The following is a 12353-nucleotide window of genomic DNA, read 5'->3' as shown; positions in this document are numbered from 1 at the left end:
AGGATAAAGGAGAACTTTTGTAAATCCAATCCAATCTGATGTCATTCTCTCAGATACTCCCAATCCAGGTCCATTAACTTGACCAGCCAAGGAGTCTGCACAGCAGTAACATGCCAACAAAGATTGGCATGTGGTTGAAGAAGTGGTAAAGTTGGATATGCAGGTGCTTATCCTCACTGGCACCCTCTCAAGGAGAGTTCAGAAATTTGTATTGATCCATATCAACAAACCAGACGTAATTGTTTTAATTTCTACCCGGAACAAGTCTCTTGTAAATGAAAGGATTTCATTGCTCATTGAAGGCCATTCCTACCAAAATACTTTACACAAAGAAGAAAGGAATTGTTCCAGTTGTTGTGTACTTTCAAGTTATTTATGACTTCAGATGACCCTAAGGCAAATATCATAGGTTTTTCCTGGCAACGTTTGTTCAGGGGTGTTTGCCTTTGCCTTTCTCTGAGGCTGACAGTATGTGGCTGGAATAACACCCCCCAAAAATGAATTTTATGCACCTAATGTGAGAATTCTAGATAAACTCAGAAGGAACAGGGTGGTTTGAATGGAATGGCAGATTATACTATTATCCCTTCTCATTAAAAAAAAAGTCCCCGTGCTTCCACCACTATACCACTGGGGAGGAGATACTTCATTTCACTCTTCCCTGCCTTAACTTCAGATTCCACTGTTGATTCTTTAAAAAAAACAACACAATTATTAGACCTAACCTGGGCATCATCTACACCAGGCATGGGGAACCTTCGGCCCTCCAGGTGTGGTGGACTTCAACTCCCACAATTCCTTGAGGCTCGGCATTTGCCCCAAAGGCTTACCTTGGCCCAAGGAATTGTGGGAGTTGAAGTCCACCACACCTGGAGGGCCGAAGGTTCCTGACCCCTGATCTACACTATTTCTTTTTTCATGTCAGGAGCAATTTGAGAAAGTGCAGGTTGCTTCTGGTGTGAGAAAATTGGCAGTTTGCAAGGATGTTGCCCAGGGGATTCCTGGATGTTTTGATGTTTTACCTTCCTTGTGGGAGACTCTGTCATGTCCCCCCATGAAAAGCTGGAGCTGAGAAAGGGAGCTCAACCCACTCACCCTGGATTTGAACCGCTGACCTATCGGTCAGCAGTCCTGCTGGCACAAGAGTTTAACCCATTGCGCCACTGGGGGCTCCATCTACACTGATAATTTCATAAAGTTCGGAGCTAACTTCAAACTGGCAGCCAGACAACAAAATCCCACAAAAACGTCATGTGCATCAGTGCTCTGTAGTCTGTGGGCCCTTTCACACAGCCATATAATCCAGAATAGCAAGGTAGATAATCCACAATATCTGCTTTGAACTGGATTATCTGAGTCCACACTGCCATATAATCCAGTTCAATGTAGATTTTATACAGCTGTGTGGAAGGGGCCTGTGTAATCACTAGGCCTGGGTAACAATGCAAAAATTTGTTTCTAAAATCGATTTGTATTTGGGGGTTTTTTTTGTTTCGATATTTAAAATAATTACAAAATTTTCCCTTAAAAAAGTTCGGTATTTACGAAATTTCGTTAATATTTACAAAACATTTTGTAAAGATGGCGCCCTTTTTTTCAATATTTTAAAATATTTTTTAATTTAATTATTAATTTAGTAGAATAGGGAGGAGAAATTATTATTAAGGAGGGAAGGCAGGCACTCACTCTGGCGGGCCCTCAAGCGCTGCCGCCGAGTTGGGCCCGGCTCCTCCGAAGCAATGCGAAATTGGGAGAAGGGCTCCCCAAAGGCCATCTAGCCCAGCCCTCCGCTAAGGAATTGGGAGAACGAAGCACACCCACCGCAAAGGTGAGGAAGGAGGGACGTATCGTGTGTATCATGGAGGACCCCCTAAACCGAATTGAGGAATTGTGACATGCTATAGAAACTTTTGGCTCAGTCTCCGGCTTCAAAATAAACAAAGACAAAACACAAATGCTAACAATGAACATCTCCCAAAAGAAAAAAGAAGAACTGCAAGCAAAGACGGAGGTGCAAATAGTCAAGAAAGTTAAATATCTAGGGATTATTCTAACAACTAAAAACATCCAACTATTCCAAAATAATTACGAGAAAAAATGGACTCTAATCAAAGAGAAACTCAAGAGATGGGAACCTCTGAATCTCTCCCTCTTGGGTAGGATTGCTGCAGTCCAGATGAATATCCTACCCGAGATGTTATATCTATTTCGAACCCTACCAATAATAAAAACCAAGACAATATTTAGAACATGGCAAAAAGATATCATGAGATTTATATGGATGGGGGGAAGACATAGGATAAGCTATACGAACATGTGTGACAGCAGAAAGAGAGGTGGCCTTGCCCTCCCCAACCTTCAACTTTACCACGACGACGCCGCCCTCTGCTGGGTCAAAGACTGGATCAGTCTGAAAGAGAAAAAATTACTGGCCCTAGAAGGATTCGATCTTATGCGAGGATGGCATGGATATCTATGGAGAGGGAAGGCGAAAATAGAGAAAAAATTTTCAAATCACTTTGTGAGAGCTCCTCTCATTCGAATATGGGACAACTATAAAACAAGATTCTACCAAAAAAAACCCCTATGGTTTTCACCGAATGAGGCCAGCCAGATAAAGGGAACATCAAGAGAGGTATGGCTGACCTATAAAGAAATACTAAAAGGGAAAATAAGCGAACCAACTCTAGAGTCACAAGAGGAACTCAAAACATACGACACCTCGATCTCCTGGTATCAATACTATCAAATAAAAGAGAGCTACGAGAAGGACAGCAAAATAGGCTTTGAAAATGGGAAATCCCTCTGGACCCAACTAATCAACTCGGAGGGGAAATGTATAAGGAAAATCTACCAACAACTCCTACAGTGGGAAACAGAGAAAGAACAAGTGAAAGAAAATATGATAAAATGGGCCAGGGACATCGGTCGCCTGATAAACTTAAAGGAATGGGAAGAAATTTGGTGTAAAAAACTTAAATATACATACTCAATAGAATACAAAGAGAACTGGTACAAGATCTTTTTTAGATGGTACCTCACACCAAACCAGCTAGCGAAATTCAATAAAAACAACCCAGACGGGAGATGTTGGAAATGTAGGAAATCAATTGGAGTCTACAAACACATGTGGTGGGGGTGTAAAAAGGCCAAAGCGTACTGGCTACGGATACACAAAGAAGTGGGAAACATTCTGTGTAAACCATTCCCCCTAAGAATAGAATACTACTTACTAGGTTTAATAGACTTTGACCTAGATGTAAATGAGAGTAAGCTTTTCTTTTATCTTTCTACAGCTGCCAGGATCAAATGGGCGCAATACTGGAAATCTAGAGAAGTCCCAACTATAGAACAGTGGATTTTAAAGGTCTATGATATTATGAATATGGATCTCCTGACACAGAGAATATCCGAAAATAACACCAAGACAACAGACTGGAGCAGCTTCCTAAATTACCTTGATAGTAGGAAAAAAGAATAAATGACATTGCTAAGGACAAGAAATCTCCTATAGATATAGAAATATGGACATATATCTTCTCAAAAAGAGGTCCGACAGGCCCACTAAGTAACAACTACAGAAGGCCAAGGACTACGTGGACTACGTGGACTACGTAGACCATACTGAATCAAGTGGAAAAGACTTACCCCACAGCACTGGCGCACCGGGAAGCACTTTTCTCTCACTTCCCCCCCCCCCCCTCCCCAACTCACCTCCCCCTGTTCTAACTCTCCCCCTTCTCATTCCTCTTGTTTGAATGATACATGGTTATTGAAGTAAGTTACGTACGCTTGGTTAGAGTGAGAGAGCCCCTCTCCCTTCCCCCCTTCGCTCCCCATCCCGCATTCCCCCCACTCTCGCTTTTGAGAGACTCTCTTTTTCTACTTCCCCTCTGTTTTTTAATGTATATGGAAAAATCAATAAACAGATATTTTTTTTAAAAAAACCTCATGTTCATCAGTGCTCTGTAGTCTGTGGGCCCTTTCACACAGCCATATAATCCAGAATAGCAAGGTAGATAATCCACAATATCTGCTTTGAACTGGATTATCTGAGTCCACACTGCCATATAATCCAGTTCAATGTGGATTTTATACAGCTGTGTGGAAGGGGCCTGTGTAATCACTAGGCCTGGGTAACAACGCAAAAATTTGTTTCTAAAATCGATTTGTATTTGGGGGTTTTTTTTGTTTCGATATTTAAAATAATTACAAAATTTTCCCTTAAAAAAGTTCGGTATTTACGAAATTTCGTTAATATTTACAAAACATTTTGTAAAGATGGCGCCCTTTTTTTCAATATTTTTAAAATATTTTTTAATTTAATTATTAATTTAGTAGAATAGGGAGGAGAAATTATTATTAAGGAGGGAAGGCAGGCACTCACTCTGGCGGGCCCTCAAGCGCTGCCGCCGAGTTGGGCCCGGCTCCTCCGAAGCAATGCGAAATTGGGAGAAGGGCTCCCCAAAGGCCATCTAGCCCAGCCCTCCGCTAAGGAATTGGGAGAACGAAGCACACCCACCGCAAAGGTGAGGAAGGAGGGACGGGCCGCCTTCCTGCTGAGGGTCGCTCGCCCTCTCGCTCGCCCTCTCGCTCGCTTGCTCAGCCGGCGCCTTCCCCGCCCTCTCCTCCTCCTCCTCCTCCTCCTCTTTCAGGCTCTGCCTCTGACTGGCTAAGAGAGGAGAGAGAGGAGAGCTCCCAGCAAGCATCTAGCCAGGCCATCTTATGTATTTCCGAAATGGACGGAAATACAAAATTTTTTGGCGCCTGCCGTTTTGATATTTAAAAACACTTCCGGGTTTAAAAATAAGTTTTGTAATCGTTTTGTAATTGCTAAAATTAACGAATATTTAACGAATTACAAAATTAATGAACGAAACCGCCCAGGCCTAGTAATCACCACCTGGGCCTCTTAACTGGTTTTATGATTTCCTATATTATCATCTTCACATGAAACCACTTTCTTCAGAACTGGTTTGGAACTGTATTAAACAGTCAGTATAGATGGTGTCTTAAAATAAATATATTTATGCTATTCTACTAGCCATAAGGCTAAAGATAGGAGACGTGAGTGATATATTCTCCTCTCTTTTATAATCTTCATAGCAAATTTGTTCTGTAGGTGAAGATCAAAGCTTGGAATGTTACTCTTTAAAATGAACTAGTTATTTACTTATTACTAAGTAAATATAAGTTATTGCAGTCCTGAAAAGTAACCCATTACTGGTACATTGTTGTTTCTGTTGTAGTGCTTTTGGAAAATATAGAAAAATGATATCTACTTCCCCCATGTGGCCATATCAGATGTTGCACCTTTACAATCCTAAAAAAAATAAAAAAATAAAATATGGGTTACAAAGCAAGGCTTCCCAGTTGCAATGTAAGGCAGCCAACTATGTGAGTCTTTCTCCCCATCTGCTCCAATTACTCTGGTTGAATGCTTATAGATACCAGTAATGGGTAACAGATGCACAATCCATTCCTCTTCCACTAAAAAGAAAGGAATTGCAGCCCTGTTATTACAGGCAACTCTCCTCCCCATTCCAGTTCATTACCACAAACAGAAAGGAACTAGTTAACCAAGTTCACCCCTCAAAAAGTAGTTAAGTTTTGGTTAGGCTGATATATGGCCAAAGTCTTGGTCAAAGGCCCCATCTGCACTGCCATATGAAATCCTGATTATCTGCATTGAACTGGATTATATGGCAGTGTAGACTTAGGGCCAGGCTTTAGCACAGCAGATTAACTGCCAGCTGCAGCAATAAATCTTGCCAAGCGAAAGGTTGACAGATCGAAGCCCAGGTTGGGATGAGCTCCTGACCTTCAGCCCAGCATCTGCCTACCTAACAGATCAAAAACAATTGTGAGTAGATATATAGGTACCACTTTAAGCAGGGAGGTATTTAAAGGCACCCATAAGGAAATGCCAGAAAAGTGCCACCAATTTGACCAAGAAGGAAGTTCATGAACAAAAGCTCTTTGGCAGGGAAGATGAAGCGACAGCACGCTCCTGTGACCATAACCAAGCTGTCTCCAAGATGCCAAAGATGGGAAAGCCTATATACATCTATCTATGTACAGTTGTCTGTCTTGACATTATATAACAACATTGGATGTTTGCCATATATGTGTTCTGTGATCCACTCTGAGTTCCCTTCTGGGTGAGAAGGGCGGAATAAAAATACTGTAAATAAATAAATATAATGCAGTTCAAAGAAAATAACCTGGATTATCTTCTTTGATAATCTGGAGTATATGATAATGTAGAAGGGACCACCACTAAAGATACCAGACTGACAATTGTAAAAACAATAATAGAAGGAACTGTCTGGTTTTATTATAGTTTTCTCTAGGATATTAATAGATGGGCTGGGGAGGGAAGAAGAAAGAGGCAGTGATGAAAAATGGGGAATACGCTCAAGTGGAGATAACAAGGCTTAATCATTACTAGGTCCAGGTCCCTTCTACACTGACATATAATCCACATTATCTACTTTGAACTGGCTTACATGTGTCTGACAATCTGGGTTTTATATGGCAATGTAGAAGGGGCTCCAGATAGTCTTGTACAAACGACAACCTAATAATCACAAGAAATGCAAAACTATAGATTATGAGCCCTTCCAGACAGCCCCTTTATTGTGGAAACTTCTAAAATAAAAAAGGAGCTGTCCAGATGATGTTCTGAGCAACCTGCAACTAATTTGCCACAAACCAGGAAAACCACGAAAACCCTGGTTTGTGGTGAATTAATTAGATAGTCGATTTATTCCGCGTCTTCTTGGAAAGCGAGGGATAAACCCACTACTTCTGGTGTCTACTTCCATTCCCACAGTTTTCCGGATTACTACTTCTATTCCCACAGTTTTCCGGATTAAATTAGTTTGAAAAACTGTGGGAATCCCTCCCCCCAAGACCCAAACCCCTTTAAAAAGTAAAATAAACTTACCTGGCCTCTATTACAGTCTTGCTAGAACTCTCCCGGTGCATAGAAATGATTTTCCTCCCCCTCAGAAAATAAGTAGAAAATTATGTCTTCGTACCTATATTACTATTATCAACCTCTTAGAAAATGTGATCTTAAAACTGAAAGAGAAAACATTATTTGATTAACAATTAATTTACATGAACGGCAAGAAGCCTCTGGTAGCGCAGAGGGTTAAACCGCGGAGCTGCTAAACTTGCTGACCGAAAGGTCAGTGATTTGAATCCAGGGAGTGGGGCGAGCTCCTGCTGTTAGCCCCAGCTTCTGCCAACCTAGCAGTTCAAAACATGCAAATGTGAGTACATCAATAGGTACCACTTCAGCAGGAAGGTAATAGCTCTCCATGCAGTCACGCCAGCCACATGACCTTGGAGGTGTCTATGGACAACAGTGGCTCTTTGTCTTAAAAATGGAGATGTGCACCACCCCCCAGAGTCAGACATGGCTAGACTGGCAAGAGTTACCTTCACTTTTATGAATGAGACAGGATTGTGGCATGTATCTAAGTGGAACCCCATGTTACATATTTTACTGGTCATAAATCTATGTTCTGTATTTCTAAGCAAATAAAAACATCAAAGAAAAGGGCAGAAGCATAGCGCAAGCAAGACAGGAATGGACTCCAGATTCCATATAAAAATATTATGCCAGAAGCAGGATCAAAGTCTACGTCACTAGACTCATAATCTAGGTCACAATCTATGATAGCAGTCAATAAAAGGGAGGAAGAGCTGTTAATACAAACAGCCCTCCTACTTCAAATAAGAGCAGTTCTCACACCATTGAGAAACAAGCTTTGAGGTCAGGCTTTTTAAGTCTTTGAGAATTGGTCTGTGGCTCACAGGGGGTGCATCTACATTGCAGAATTAATGCAGTTTGATCTTGCTTTAATTGCCATGGCTCAATGTTATGGAATCTAACCAAATCAATGTCAACAGGGAGAATGTGAGGTACTACAATTAGGCAATAGAAATGAAATGCACCTGGCTTCAAAACAGTACATGCGAAAGGGGTGTAGGAGTCTTAGGGCCCTTCCACACAGCCATATAACCCATATAAACCATATATCAAGGCAGAAAATCCCACAATATCTGCTTTGAACTGGGGGCCCATCCAGACAGTACCTTTATCCCAGGAGCTCCTGCTGCAAACGGGAGGGTGGCCAGATGCCATTCCCTGTAAACCTGGAAGCAATCTCTACAAAAGTAAAAAAACATGAGATTTCTAGGAGCGGGAATATCACGTTTTTGAGCCGAATATGCGGATCTTTGCATGTCTGTATGTCCCTGAAATCTGAAATAATGGGCTTTTTTTATCTGGGTTTGTTCCCAGGTTTTAGATTGGTTGATTCCTAAAAAGAAGGTGACACTTTGTTTGTGTGCCAGAAACTTCATGAAATGAAGTTTCAAATGTTGGTGCCTGGGGAACACAGAGTAACATTTGTACGGCCATAAAAATTGCAAGGGGATGACATGTGGCCCACAGGCTGGGTTTTCCCCCATACCTAATCTAGACTTTGAGTGACAGCTTTAACTTAAGACTGCCACCTACAATAAACCTCTTTGCTATGTGATATTATTATTTGCTTTTTTGTTAACTTCAGTTTATGGCGACCCTATGAATGATAAGAGCTAGCATGGATTGAGAATTGGACTATGATCCCAAGTTTGACTATAGTTTCAGTTCGATCAATTAACCCATAGTGTGAACTCTCACTTTTTCTACTGCCTTCAAGCATTATTATTTCCCAACAGGGCCCCTTCCACACAACTGAATAAAATCCCACATTTTCAGCTTTGAACTGGAATATGTGAACTCAGATATCCCAGTTCAAAGCAGATATTGTGGGATTTTCTGCCTAGATATTCCGGGTTATATGGCTGTGTGGAAAGGCCCCAAGTCACATGCAAGCTACAGGTCTTAAACAAGCTGCAACTTAGATCTCTTTAAACCACTCTATCTCCCACGACTTGCAGAGGAACCATGACTGTTTATCTCATTACATGTATTAACCCACTCACCTAAGCAAGATTATCTTTGTAACGATCCAACCTTTCCTTCTTATATAACATCTTGAGGCACTGCTTGTATTGTTTGTTAAAATTAAGAAACCTATTCAGTAAAATTGGGCAAGTCACACTCTCAGGGACCTTCCACACAGCCATGTAACCCAGAATATCATGGCCGAAAGTCCCACAGTATCTGCTTAGGACTGGGTTATCTGAGTCCACATATATTTCAGTTCAAAGCAGAACATGTGGGATTGTGTATTGTCGAAGGCTTTCATGGCCGGAATCATTGGGTTGTTGTAGGTTTTTCGGGCTGTATGGCTATGTTCTAGAAGCATTCTCTCCTGACATTTCACCTGCATCTTTGGCAGGCATCCTCAGAGCTTGTGAGGTCTGTTGGAAACTAGGCAAATGGGGTTTATACAGTATATCTGTGGAATGTCCAGTGTGGGAGAAAGAACTCTAGTCTGCTTGAGGCAAGTGTGAATGTTGCAATTGGCCACCTTGATTAGCATTGAATGGCCTTGCAGCTTCAAAGCCTGGCTGCTTCCTGCCTGGAGAAATCCTTTGTAAGGAGGTGATAAGCTGGACCTGATTGTTTCATGCCTGGAATTCCCCTGGTTTTTTTTAGTGTTCCTCTTTATTTACTCTCCTAATTTTAGAGTTTTTTAATACTGGTAGCCAGATTTTGTTCGTTTTCATGGTTTCCTCCTTTCTGTTGAAATTGTCCACATGCTTGTGGATTTCAGTGGCTTCTCTGTGTAGCCTGACATGGTAGTTGTTAGAGTAGTCCAGCATGTTTGTGTGCTCAAATAATATGCTGTGTCCAGGTTGGTTCATCAGTTGCTCTGCTATGGCTGACTTCTCTGATTGAAGTAGTCTGCAGTGCCTTTCATGTTCCTTGATTTGTGTTTGGGTGATGCTGCGTTTGGTGGTCCCTATGTAGACTTCTCCATAGCTGCATGGTATAGGGTAAATTCCTACAGAGGTGAGAGGATCCCTCTTGTCCTTTGTTGAACATAGCATTTGTTTGATTTTCTTAGTGGGTCTGTAGATAGTTTGTGGGTTGCATTTCTTCATCATCGTCCCTATGCGGTCAGTGGTTTCCTTGATGTATAGTAAGAACACTTTTCCTCTGGGGGGATCTGTGTCTTTACTCTCGTGGTTTGTTCTTGGCCTTGCAGCTCTTCTGAAGCTGAAAAGCCATTCAATGCTAATCAAGGTGCTCAGTTGCAACATTCACACTTGCCTCAAACAGACAAGAGTTCTTTCTCCCACCCTGGACCTTCCACAGATATATAAACCCCTCTTGTGCAGTTTCCAATAGACCTCACAACCTCTGAGGATGCCTGACATAGATGCAGCCAAAACATCAGAGAGAATGCTTCTAGAATATGGCCATACAGCCCAAAAAAAACCTATAACAACCCATGTGGGATTTTATTCAGATGTGTGGAAGAGGCCTCGGGCTCTAGCTACAGTGTCATATCATGCATCTACACCAGGCATGGACAACCTTGGGCCCTCCAGGTGTTTTGGACTTCAACTGAGATGCCCATACCTGGTGTACACTGCCACATCATGCTGTTATTAAATTGCACATTGAAACTGTGTGATATGGCAGTGTAGGCCAGGCATGGGCAACTTCCACAGGACCCTTCCACACAGGTTTTGAAGTGGGCTATCTGAGTCCACGGCCATATATCCCAGTTCAAAGCAGATAATGTGGACTGTAGTCTCGTAGGCCAGGCATGGGCAACTTCCACAGGACCCTTCCACACAGGTTTTGAAGTGGGCTATCTGAGTCCACACGGCCATATATCCCAGTTCAAAGCAGATAATGTGGACTGTAGTCTCGTAGGCCAGGCATGGGCAACTTCCACAAGGGCCTTTCCACACAGGTTTTGAAGTGGGCTATCTGAGTCCACACGGCCATATATCCCAGTTCAAAGCAGATAATGTGGACTGTAGTCTCGTAGGCCAGGCATGGGCAACTTCCACAAGGGCCTTTCCACACAGGTTTTGAAGTGGGCTGAGTCCACACAGCCATATATCCCAGCTCAAAGCAGATGTGAGACTGTAGTCTTGTAGACCAGGCATGGGCAACTTCCACAGGGCCCTTTCACACAGGTGTATGCTTTGAAGTGGGTTATCTGAGTCCACACGGCCATATATTGTGTCCAATTCAGGGCACCACAATTGAAGAGAGGTATTGACAATCTGGAATGTGTCCAGAGGAGGGCGACTAAAATGATCAAAGGTCTGGAGAACAAGCCCTATGAGGAGCAGCTTAAAGAACTGGGCATGTTTAGCCTGAAGAAGAGAAGGCTGAGAGAAGACATGATAACCATGTATAAATACATGAGAGGAAGTCACAGGGAGGAGGGAGAGAACTTGTTTTCTGCTGTCCTGGAGACTAGGACGCAGAACAATGAAAAAAGGAGATTCCATCTGAATATTAGGAAGAACTTCCTGACTGTGAGAGCTGTTCAGCAGTGGAACTCTCTGCCACAGAGTGTGGTAGAGTCTCCTTCTTTGGAAGGTTTTAAATAGAGACTGGATAGCCATCTGTTAGCAGTGCTTTGAATGCAATTTTCCTGCTTCTTGGCAGGGGGTTGGACTGGATGGCCCATGAGGTCTCTTCCAACTCTATGATTCTCTATATTCCAGTTCAAAGCAGATAATGTGGGGCTGTAGTCTCATAGGCCAGGCATGGGCAACTTCCACAGGGCCCTTCCACACAGGGATATGCTTTGAAGTGGGTTATCTGAGTCCACACGGCCTTTTATCCCAGTGCAAAGCAGATAATGTGGAACTGTATTCTCCTCTGCTTGCCTTGTATCCATCCATCCTATTCTTTCTTTCTTTCCTTCCTTTTTCCCGCCCCGCCTCTTTCTTTCTTTCTTTCCTTCCTTCCATTCTTCCGTCTGTCTTTCTTTCCTTCCTTCCATCTTTCCTTCCTTCCGTCCGTCTTTCTTTCCTTCCTTCCTTCCATCTTTCCCTCCCTTTTCCTTACTTCCTTCTTTCTTTCCTCCCTTCTGTCTTTCCTTCCTTCCGTCCGTCTTTCTTTCTTTCCTTCCTTCCTTCTCTCCCTCCCTCTTTTTTCCTTTTTTCTTTCCTTCCTTTTTTCCTTCTTTCCCTATCTACTCCCTCTTTCTTTCCTTCCTTCTGTCCGTCTTTCTTTCTTTCCTTCTGTCCTTCCTTCTTTCCCTCTTCCTTTCCTTCCCCTTCCTTCCGTCCTTCCTTCCTTCTCTTTCTTTCTTTCTCTCTCTCTCTTTCCTTCCTTTTTCCCGCCCCGCCTCTTTCCTTCTTTCTTTCCTTCCTTCCGTCTGTCTTTCTTTCCTTCCATCTTTCCCTCC

The sequence above is a fragment of the Anolis sagrei genome, chromosome 2 (assembly GCF_037176765.1).
Source record: "Anolis sagrei isolate rAnoSag1 chromosome 2, rAnoSag1.mat, whole genome shotgun sequence".
Taxonomy (NCBI): domain Eukaryota; kingdom Metazoa; phylum Chordata; class Lepidosauria; order Squamata; family Dactyloidae; genus Anolis; species Anolis sagrei.
The sequence above is the reverse complement of the archived record's forward strand: the minus strand, read 5'-3'. Positions refer to the sequence as shown.